Genomic DNA, 12933 nt, shown 5'->3' with positions numbered 1-12933 from the left:
TGCTGAAAAACCGCAGATACATTGAAAGAAAAAAAGATAAGATATTATAGGATAGAAAACACCATCACATAAGTACAGCATGGTAATTATACAATCCTAGTTACTTTAATACGTTTTTCTAACAGTTGTGTGTAAAAGTAGGCAAACAAAATAATAAAAGCAACAATTAAAAGTCCAATGAGTGCAAATTTAAGAGAATTAATATTTTCAGGTTCTTGGTTCCAAGTCTTACATGTAGTTGTTTTGTCACTTGGTGGTATGTCATCAGAATTATCTGCAAAAAACATATCATCTAAATTAATCTTTGATTATTTATTTAATGTTTTGCATGTTTTCAATGAAATTCCGCTATCTGCCTGTTTGTCTAACAAAAAAATTATTTGAACAATCATAAAGCATTTAAGCGCTCTTTTTTTATTGATATAGTTTTTTCTTGAATAGTTGATTTCTTTACAATAACTTTTCTTTACAATTAATTATATTGTATTCAGATTCCATATACTCCGCCGTGGCAGTAATATGTTGGAAGTCTATTGATGTTGGATGGTCTAAAATTGAAGAAAAAAAGTAGAAAATACAAAACGCCAATAATGGTTTTTATGAGCAACTTAAAGTTAAAGAAATATATACATTAAGCTATAGATCATGTCAACATGCAAAATAAATATCCACGTCCAAGAAAACTATGTTCTTATTGATGATATCAAAGCAACATCACTTTCCTAATTACGTCGGACACCGGACATACGACATCTCTTTTTTTCTTTATGCATGTTTACTATTAAAACTATGCTGCGTGAAATGGTTAAAATCACACAATTACCTTTTCACAAACCTATCTTTTATTAGTACTTAAAATTTTTCTAAAATCAGAACTATAAAATTACAGAATCTATAGATGCCTACATTTCAGTCAAATTGAGCTCTGATGACGCATTTACGTGTATGACTTTGTAAAACTTTTTTTTTTTTTTTTTTTTTGCAACACAACATTGACATACGTTTTATATAAATTTAATGTGAGTTGAATACGGTAACATGAACTAGAGCTAAAGATAATGTCAAAATGCATGATAATATAATTCATATTACCACTGAGAAAGCGCACATGGATATTAAAAAAGTTACATATTAGATATCGCAAAATTAACATTAAACAAAATTATTTTTTTATTATTACTTTAATATTCCTCGGAATCGTAACTATAATAACCCAGAATCTATAAATACCTACATGTACCATACAGTCAAATTGAGGTCTGATGACGTATTTAAGTCTTACAAGAATCGTTAGTAAAAGAACTGGTACTTTTTAATACAAATGACTGATTATATTAATAATAATTTAAAAGATAAATAGGTTATTAAAAAAACTGGTACTTTTTAATACAAATGACTGATTATATTAATAATAATTTAAGTGATACATGTAAATAAGTTTTAAAAAAAAACGGATAAGCTTTAAAATAAAAGCTAAGAAAACAGTTTAAATTTTATATTCAAAATTTTTTGTCACATTTATGTAAACTATCATTTTTTAAATTTTGATGAATCATACAATCAAAAACTTATGACGTCCAACTTCGTTAGTCAAATGCGGAATTCAATATACTTTTAGGTATAAACTGCATTTAATGTCAACTAAGTTTGATTTCGTTTCGGCGATTGTTGATGCAATGTCTTAGATTAAATCTTTTAGACAGATATACGATCTGTATGGTTTTCTTAAGCAATTCGTTACTAGCACGTCGACTTATATAATAATTTTGCGTAAATACATAAAACTGTTTCTATTAAGAAAGAGGATTTTCTATTCGTGTCCTCTTTTTTTCAGTGCAAAATGAAAAATGAACACAATGCAAAAACAGAAATGAACATGAATTTTATTCATTTTGGTCGTTGAAGACAACATAAATCGGTGAACCCACCATCTTTTTTTACACAAAAGCACATTTTACAGTATCTTTAAACCTTCATATTCCACAATGACAGTCATAATATTGGTGATTCCACCAATTTCATTCATCGATTGTTTCACTTACGAAAAAACTTAGTGGGTCCACCAAAAATAAGATAATGGCGATTCTGTTATTTAAAACTGCATCATATATATCAAATACACATGACCCTGGTGATTCCACCAATTTTATTCATCGACTATCTCACTTTCAAATAAACTTGGTGGGTCCACCAATAATAAGATATTGGCGATTCTATTATTTTGAAAAGCATAAAATATCTCATTCACACAGGCCCCTGGTGGTTCCACCAAAATCAATTGTGAATTTGTCTGCATACAGTTTTGTATTTCATTCAAAGAATTGGTGAACCCACCAACAAAGCATATTGCAAACATTGTTTGGTGATTCAACCAATAGTCAAAGAGGTAAAATTTTCTAATATGTCAATAATATGTCAATATATAAATACTTCACTGAACAAATTTTAGGAACTTTTCCAAATTGTAAATGCTGTCGCTATTTCAATACTTGGTGGATCCACCAATATAAAATTGTGCGAAATGTGAAATGAAACTAGAGTTCCAAATTGGTGGACTCACCAAGAATTTTTAAAAGATTAAAAGCTGTTAATAAATCGCTGTGTTAAATAGAGCAGGTTTGGCAACCAAAAAAGATGAAATTTGTTTGCTTCTATACAAGACAAGAAAGTTGGTGAGTCCACCAGAAAGATCACATTAACATATTTTTAGTTTTCGCTGATGCAGACTAGTGGAATGAATTTACCTTGTTGGACTCACCAAAACAAGCACTTTCACTTTAGATTTACATACTTGGTGGATCTACGGTGACTTATTATCCAAAATAGATTACATAGCTGGTGCATGCACACAAAAAAAAAAAATCCCTCAAAAACACTTTGTTTATCAGTCAAATAAAAATATAGTTTTGTCGGAGTCTGCTCTTTCTGTGGGTCAAAATACGTTTTCCTTTTTAACGGGATTATCAATAACAGAAAAGAATTATATTATAAAAGATAAAAGCAAAAATTATCATCACTAACTCCTAGGTGCAACTTATAAGGATTTCCACCGATGGTAGGTGTTGTAAATAAACTAGTCACCGTCACTATTCATCATTTCAATAATTCGTTGATTATTATCCCTTAGAAAATCACCAATACTACTCTCTGGTCATGTTTTAAAGAGTTCTCGAATTATCGACATACGCATAGTGTGTCTTTCCTCCTCAGGCTTCTAGATGGAGGTGGTGCCACAGGGATTTTATGTGTAAACCAACACAGCGATCTGTAAAAAAGTACAAAACTAATTACTTTACTGAATAATTATGAAAATGGAAAGAAATTTTCAACTTTCTTCTTGATATGATAAACTTTCACAAAGATGATTCTACTTGATTTTGTCAGCTCAAGTACAGAGAAAATGAAAGAAAATATAATCACATAAAGTCAATGTAGAGGTTATGCGTTGAAGTTTAAAATAATCAAAAAAATGTTGATATCACGAACAAAATTGCATAAAGAAAACTAGGTACTCAGTTTCAGTTTCGTATATAAATAATGACAATAAATAATAATCAATATGTAATCAATAAATGTTTTAAAAATTGCTAGTCTCTCATGATTGTAAATAATATTTCCTAATTTCTTTGCTGGAAAGGTAGTTTTACATAGGTATTGTTTCATTAAGATGGCTATAGAATATATATTTTAACTAAACAACCCCTCCAATTATCCAGGGGCCGGAGAGCAATTGTACCGGATTAAATGAAAATAAAAAAATATAATGCTTCATATTTCAGTTAATTTGCACTTCTTCTCGTATCAACATATCTAAGAACAGAATTCGGCTCTTCCTTAGCACATTGTATTGTATTAGACCATGACCAGGCGTCTCAGTCCGTACCCGCTTCACCCGAATTTTATACGAAATGCGAAAAAGAATTACGTAATAATGGCAGCTACCAAGTGCCTCTTGGACAAACGAAAAAGCTTTCATTCAATACATACAAATATTCCGTTTGCCTCGTGGTTATTTTAACGTCAATCGACCTTGCAACCGACAAGGCAACTTGTCATCTAACGCCTGGATATTCTACTTGGCGATGTCACTTATTTAAACAAAAAGATATTGCAACTTATCACTGCACAGTTCTCTACCTAATGTTAAATTGTAATCAAATTATACAGATTCTACCACAGTGATATTCTTTTTCTGCGTACATGTACTTCTTCTGCATCTTATATTCAGTTTATTGAATATTAGACAACATAGCTTAAGCTTTCAGTATTCATTCTTACACTTTAATAGAAATACAAACAACCATATATGTATATTGGTGAAAATATCTGGCATTTTAGTCCAAAAATCTTTTTATAACATATTATGCAGTGTTTTGGGGTAATAAATTGTTAATTTTCTATATATTTACACCCACCAAGTATGATTACCTCAAATTTTAACAGAAAGGATGACTGCACTTAAGGAAATGCGATATTTGCGAGAAAATAAACTTTTAAAACAAGAAGTTTCTTTAAATTGCAGAAATGGTCAACATATAAACTGCAACTTTACGTAATTGCGTTAAATAAATGTATGTGTTAACAAGTACGAATTTTTTTATAGGCGGGGGTCATCACGATTTCTTGAATATCCTTATGATAATGAGGACATCCACTTTTACACTGACTTCATACAAAATCAGTGCATGTTTGTCTATTGTATTACGTTTAACAGTAGTTATATATTTGCATCATCAATTTCCTAAACCCGATAACGCGAATTCTAGCCACACCCTGCGATAAGAAACCCTACCCTGTGGTTGTTGAATTCATAATTTTGGACTTAATAGTCTTTCTTTCTTAAAATTCATTCAGTTTCAGTAGAGAAAAAGAAGAAGAGTTTCAACCATTTTACGTGTATATTACACTGCATGACCATATTGGCCTACTGAGTGCATCAGGTGACAAAACCAAAATCATATTTGCGCGTATGTTGAATTTTAAATCTGTTAAAGAAAGTGGGCGCTAAAGATGTACATTCGGCGGGAATCTGGGCGCACACGGAGAATGAAAATTCCATCGATCAATTTTGCACATTTTCCGAATTATAACGGTTATTTGGTTTTTGTTGGACGTGAAATGGGTAGAAAAATGTTTGTAATGCAAAGGTTTTATTATAATATGGGTCTACATGTTAATATAGCAAAACGATTCAGTTCATGCAAAATCCTACTTATTTACTGCTGTCTTTGAATGATTTTGTCGTCTCTGGGTCTTCTCTTTTAGTAATAATAGTTATGGTTGTTTACGTGATGAAAAGTTGCAATTCACGTGGCTTAATAGCTAAAGCTAATTTTTGAACTCATTAATCTGAAGCTTACTTTCACAAGGTCTGTGGATATGATTAGTACCATCGATATCTCTAGACAAGTTTTTGCTTTAAAAGCCTCGTAATATCTCTAAAAACCGTTAACCGACCTCTGAAAAAAGTAAGCTGAATTCGCGTGCAGATCAAGTGTCGTCATTTATACGTGTTAACAAACTACAATACTTCACTTACATGTAAGTTATTTTGGCTAAGCGAACATAGTGGTTAAAATATAATTATTTAGTTTGATTGATCATTCCTGTCTCCTTATATATTTTTCCATCATTTTCCTGATTATTTTTGTAAATGAGAAAATATTTTTTAGGCATATTATAATTCAATTTAACTGCACTGAAACTATAGAAAAAAATAGCTATGTATACTTACACTAGTTATTAACTATTCTTTTTCAATGGAAATTTATTTCGCGCGTGTTAAAGACTTACATTTAGAACAAATAAAATAAAAAAACACTTAATATTTTTAAAAAACCATTATGACAGCAGTTACAGGCACGTATCATCGTTATTGAAAGTGTGTGGGGGCAAACTCATTCCAAGCAAAAAAAAGGAACTTTCAAAATCATAAAAATCCTAACCCGTGGGAGGGGGGGGGGGGGGGGTTCAGAACATAGCATATCTATAACTTCATATAACATCAACTTCCTTTCAATTAATTTTTTACATTCTCCCAAAAAGGGGGAGACAACTCCATTTTAATTTCCCTCTTTATATGTAGATTTAAAAAAATGTTTACTGCGCAAAAAAGCAGGGGAGATGCTGCCACCCTCATCCCTACTCCACCCTCAGCCCCGATGCTACGTGCCTTAGCTACAAGGTGCTTGTATAAAGGCCAGGTCAATGATACAGATATAGCTGTTGCATTTGTAATGTTTATACTTCTATAACTTTAGCAATCGTCATACCTTCGCATTTTTTTCTGCAGTTAATTGTGGACACGGTTAAGTAACATATTCACAAAAATTCCAAGTATTAATGTTGATGTAGTATATTACTTACCATAACTAGGCCGACTTCATTTGTTGTCTATTTCTTTTTTTCTTTCTTCATTTATCCCACCATCGGCTTCCCTTTCACACACAATATCCAATATTTCGGTCATTATTCAAACAGATGAATCATTATATTTCGTGGTAATTCAAAATTCCGTTGTTGTTAATCCGTTTGTCCTATTTTAGAATGTTGATCATTCGTACTGTAAACTGTTCTGTGCATGCCCCATTCACCCAGCCTTCCATTGGTTGATGGTATAATGTTTCAGAGGAAGGCACAGCGGGAAGTCTTTATGCAACTGTTATTTGTTGACTGTGCCGTGCATTTCAAATTTAAAATAAATAAAATACTATACTTAGCTACATTTAACTATTTATTTGTTGAAAAGTACTAAAAATAAGCGAAATATTTTTCAATTATGTGATCATTGGTTCCTGTTTTACAAGTTTTTCCGACCCACTTTTATGAACCACACTAGTCCATAATACACCATTCTATTCATAATGATAAACTACATGTAACCTTAAAGGGAAACTTGTTAATCTTAATCAAGGATTAAATCGTTACAAACAATTAATTGTCATAAATTTTCTAAACACTCTTCTCCTAGAATAAACAGAAATTTGATTAGATCAATACTCTCTCTCTCTCTCTCTCTCTCTCTCTGCAAATAATCTATGCACTTTTTTTTCCTTTCTTTATCGCTCTCGCCGATGCCGATCTTGCTGACTTTAACATGTGTCTATGTGGGAATTTTACGACATCCAAGAGCAGTGAAGAATTCTCTCTCTCTCTCTCTCTCTCTCTCTCTCTCTCTCTCTCTCTCTCTCTCTTTCTCTCTCTGGGGAGGGTTAACTATTACCATGACCTTACATACAGACTCAGGGAAGCCGCCCCTGTCTACTGTTGGCCGCCCCGATTACGACACCGAGTGCTGAAGTTCGATTTCTCCGCTTCACAGGCGGGCCCGACTTTTTAAAATAGTTTTCGTTTCGTTAAAATACATTTCGTTACCGTTCAAATGAAAACTTGTTAAATAGAAAGAGTTGAATGCATCAAAGAGAAAAAAACTGAGGATGGGGGTGTCTGAATTTTACTTATTGTTTGATGATGAAGAGTTTGGGGGACAAAGTCATCATATCGTACATAAATTGCTTTAAAAGCTTATCATGAATTAAGTGTCTGGTAACTGGAATGGGTTCTTTCATATCAATCGGATTGTTCATCTATTTTGAGTACAAAGTATCTTAACAAAAAGACATGTATTAAAGGGTACTGTTTAAATCAACATTTTTTTTTGAATTAATCAGTTAGCAATGTTTAAGCGTTCCTTCGCTTTTTGTTGAGACACTCATATCACATTGCTGAAAAATGCCACTAAGAAAACATATGCATGTATATAACCAAAATATATACTTAGTATTCTTAGCACTTTCTTCAGATATCATTAAAAAAACCTATAAGGTGGATTTATAGGTCATATAATATTTTTCAAATTGTAAACACACAAGATAAGGTCGCTAGGATATAGAGGATATTTTGAATTGAGATAAGGAGACACAAAACGCGGTTCCTCTTGTCCTGCACAAGGTCAGCAGTGTTTATCCTCCCGCTGGTGTGAAGACCAAGCGAATTCAACAGAATGTAGCCTCCCGCTGTGCCGACCAAGAAAGTGATCTTACAGGTGTTTGTAATTATCTAATGAAAGACCTCCCTCTTTGCTGAGCTTCTAGCACGGAATTATTCTGAAATTCTCAGATATTGCTGAATTTTACGTAATTTACATTACGTTGCGATGTTCTAATGAAACATGCTCCTGGAAAGTGACTTATAACTCAATAAATATAAATATATATCTTTTCAGTTGAATAATTGTTAAAACTTAGAAGCAATTATTAAAAAGTCTTTACGTAAAAAAAAGTATGTACCTTACAAAAATACGATTGAGATGAACTGACTGAGCACCCACAAGAATAAGAAACTTTCGAGAGGCGGGTATGACGCATCTTACATGGAGGTTCATGTGCTGCTGAATATTTGTCTATTCTTAGGACAACTTCTGATACTTTATGTACATGAATGATGTACATGTACTTATTTCTTTTTTGTTTATTCGCCGTCGCATCAAATCCAACAGTTTGAATAAAATTGAGAATAAATCATTCATTTGGATTAATTTTTATTCATTTAATGAAAATGATGTTTATTTAAGATATGCATTAAACGGATGCATAATCTTTTCCCCACGCAAAAAACAGAATTGTTTCTGATGCTTTTAATAAAAATTCGCACATACGAACGCGTTCTGTCCGCCGCCACTGTATTTTTTTCAGAGTTACATGTATACGTAAGTCCGCCGGTGGACATAACGTGAAGATTTTTTTTTAGAAAAAAAGGCAACAGCGAACAAAATGTGACGGCGGACAAAACGTGACTGACCCACTTCATATGTAATAAGAAATATGCAAGTACGTGATAAGTTTATAATACAGAATATACTGCATTAAAAAGTGCAGTCTGCCTCCAAAAGACAATGCAGTTTTATAGAATGATATAGAGGGTTGTTATAGTGGTATGTCCCCACCCCCTCCCAATTCATCTGAGCTTGCAGAGATATAAGGAGTACGTACATGAACAGTATGTAGTATTGAATTAGAACCCCCCCCCCCCCAACCATCCTCGGGAATATAGGAATATACCAGTATAGTATACAACGCTTTCTCCTACCGTTGCCACCCCAAATGTTTAGTTCTATATACATGCACATTTTTCACATACAGGTACATGTGTATTTCCCTTTTTAAAACCAAAAATCCTGCATTCGCGCCTGAATATTGAGAGAGAGAGAGAGAGAGAGAGAGAGAGAGAGAGAGAGAGAGAGAGAGAGAGAGAGAGAGAGTTCACATAATTTTGTTAATTTCGCTGCTAGTTAACTACTGTATGACGTGCTGATCATTTATATACTTATTAATTTAGACATTTTGCCAATTGCAAAGAAAAAAAAACCACCAGTGGCAATGTTCATGAAAGTATCTTAAAATCTATATTACGACATGTCCTAGATGTAGGATGTCTTAAGACATATCTTATGACCACTCTTATACAAAACATAAGAAGTAAACCGAAGCTGTCTTATGTATACTAAATCATATATAGGGAAATAGAGGGGTTTTCAAAGCAGAAAAATAGGAGTGGTCTCTGCATAGTGTATAAACTTTCAATTCTTCACGTGATCTGATATTTTAAAATTATACTTGTTTCTTGCATTTCTTACCCAGGTAAATGTAGACAATGGTGTGTACATGCATATACATGTATATATGAATACATGTCATAATACTTATCATGTATCACTACTCATCATAAATTGCGTGTATTGTTTTCTCACACCATAAGATTATTTGGATCTATTAATGTTATTTTCGATCAGATAAAATTTGCCGATATTAATTTTTTTAATAAAATGGAAATTGCAAAAGGCTTACTTAGATCTACATGTAAATATTAAACGGGGAATCTTCTTAAAATTTAGAAAACGGATTTTGTACTCAGTGTATGTAAGTAAACACAAGTCATTCGTGGATTGGGAAGAATGAATTTAATTTGAATACAATCACATAGTAAAGTTACTGAAACTAGCGCTCGGAACCTCCACCCACCTTTTGGAGAAATGCAAATTTAGATATGATAAAAAAAATTGTCCTTGTTACAAACCCTGAAAACTTCTACTTTCCCATTTTTTCGTGTGTTCACCGTGCGCTCATAGTGCACTCAATGTGCGTTCACTTGCGCTCTCCGCTCCGCTCCGTTCGCGCTCACCGTTCACAAAGCTCTCATAGTCCGTTCACTGTGCGTTCACAAAGCGTTCACCGTTCGTTCAGCGTTCACTTATAGTTCAGTCAGTTTTCATTCGGAACTCCAAAATGAAAGAAACGGTCTTTGCATGCGAGACACAGCAAAATGCCGAGGTTGTTGAAAATAAATTCTAAAAAGTTCGTCTTTTGCCTCAGATGACATTTTATACAGCTAAAATTGTCTTTATACGATAGAGAGCTCCACAATTATAAAAAGGCGAGGGCGAAAGTGCGAAGACGCGAAAGCGAGAGTGATAGTAGTATCGCTCCTTCGCCTTTGCAACTTCGCATTTTCGCCTTCGCATCTTCGCGCTTCGCCATCGCATCTTCGCACTTTCGCTCCTTCGCCATCGCACCTTCGCACTTTCGCCTACGCAACTTGGCACTCTCACATCTTCGCCATATAGGTGAAAGTGCTAATGTCGATGTGGCACCATCGGAACACCATAATTTTGTCCTTATTACCGACGAAATACAATGTAAAGAAAATCTCCGAGGCACTCCAAATATATCGTTTCTCTTGCGTTTACAAAGCGTTCACATATCGTTCATCGCGCGTTCATCGCTCACTTTCCGCTCCGCTTGCGCTCTACGTTAGCTCATCGTTCATCAAATTCCGTTCAGTGTGTGCTTACCGTTCGCTCAGAGTGCGCTCACCGTTCAAGTAGGAAAGTAGAAAGTTTCAGGGACTGTACCCCCCCCCCCCCCCCGATGCCCCCCCCCCCCCACCCCCGCTATGAAAATTTGTATCGCGCGACGGATTGGTTTTTCACCTTATACATAATTTGTAAACAATAAACGAATGGTGTAGATACGTCTTTATGCATATGGATATATTATTTATGCACAAAACGGGGAAGATGAAGGGGAGGGGGTGACCCCCCCATCCTAAAATTTTTTTTTCAAAATAGTATTTTATCTGAAATTCTTATTTGGGTGGATGATAAAAATAAAAGGGACCTAAATCACAAAATTTTGAGATACAATGCTCAATTATTTACCAACTTACTGGTTTGATATAAAAAAAAAATATTTTTTTCAGTCAGCTGCATAAAAAGAATTATGGCCACGTACATTACATAAATCATGAGTTTAGATTTTTCAACCCTATCCTCTTCTATAACTTTTCATTTTGCAATTACGTTAATTTTATTTTAATTTTAAGGAATAGGTTAAGAAAGTTATTAAAAAAAAATTGGACACGATATTTACAAAATTAACTAAATATTCAAGAAATTAAGATATCAAGCATTTCATCATATCAATGTGTAAGTGATACATATAATATTCGAGCTTGTGCGGGATATCATCTAGTTTTAATGCAGGGACTTAGTATCGGGGGGGGGGGGGGGGGGGCGTTTTTGTCGCATCGATGATTTTTCTTAAATTTACATATAAAAAAATAGAATTTTGGGACCAAGTAAAAAAAAAAATCGAAAATAAGGAAATGAACAGTAAAATCCACGGATTGGGATTTTAATGATTATGGAAAGGTGTCTTTTTTTCTTTTTTCCTTCCCTTTTTTTGTAGGGGGGGGGTGCTTGTCAAGATTTTATCATGTATGAGTCTGTCCCCCCACACTTTTAAAAACGATGCTACGTTCCTGTTAATGATGGAGACGGGGGCTCTTAATCATAAATTGTTCTTCTCTTTTGTAAATTGCTGTGAATCATATCCTCGGTACTCTTTGCTGCTATGGAAACATTCACTTTTTAATAGGTTCTGTTTTTGGAAACTGTCCTTTAACAAAAAATAGGTTATTGAGAATCAATTCAAGTGCAAGATTTTCATTATCAGCATCAGGATTATTTCTCGAAACTTTTAAATCTGGCATACATGTCAAAAGGATTTCAGGAAGTCGCTGGAAATCTCAGTGTCATTTGATTTCATTTTTACATAAAGCACAGGATCCATTATTTCTGCCAAAATATTCCTCTTTTCCATAAATAAAAAGTTGCGTGCGCTGTAATGCCGTCAATTACATTTGCATCTACACTTAGCGACCTAGAGCACACCGGCGCTGAAAACTACCATGCACTGTAATTGTGGTTGGAACTGCATGCTAGTCTAGGTCCTGATACATGTAAGTTGAAGTTAAGGGAAATTGCTTGACCGGAATGGGCGTGAATCGTATACCCGGTACACATGACTGCACCAATAATCCGTTTGGAATTTCTTTAAAATTTGCTAGTAATGCCCAGTGCAGAAAGGATTTATTTGGAACGATTATCGACATAAAATTACATGCAGCACCACCAATTAGGACCACTGTACAACTCGATCGATCCGGTTGTACTAAAACCCGATTGACACTCGATCGAATGGTGGTCCTCCAAATGTTAATTCACCAAGTAAAATCAAATTAGCGCTTCATCATTTATCATAGATCTGAGATAAATTTTGATTCAGATCGGTGATATCCGGACGACTGTCCGATTCCGGCTGATGTTAAGAGTTTCAACAATTTTTCAAAAAAATAACCACATGTATATGTACATGTAACATGTGAAAAATGACAAATGGATAATAAAGACTATGGAGGCAAAGTAAATACCACTGTAAAATATAAATATACATGTACAGGCACATGTAGCAAATTAACCCCCTTTTAACAACATGCAATATAAAGATGACAGGTGAGAAAAACCCAATTTTTGTTCACCAGCTTAGTATATATCCCGTTCGTTAAAATAGTTTCCTGTGCATCGTTGAACTACGA

Source organism: Magallana gigas, chromosome 10, assembly GCF_963853765.1.
Source record: "Magallana gigas chromosome 10, xbMagGiga1.1, whole genome shotgun sequence".
In the NCBI taxonomy this organism is placed as follows: domain Eukaryota; kingdom Metazoa; phylum Mollusca; class Bivalvia; order Ostreida; family Ostreidae; genus Magallana; species Magallana gigas.
Note: the sequence above shows the minus strand (reverse complement) of the source record.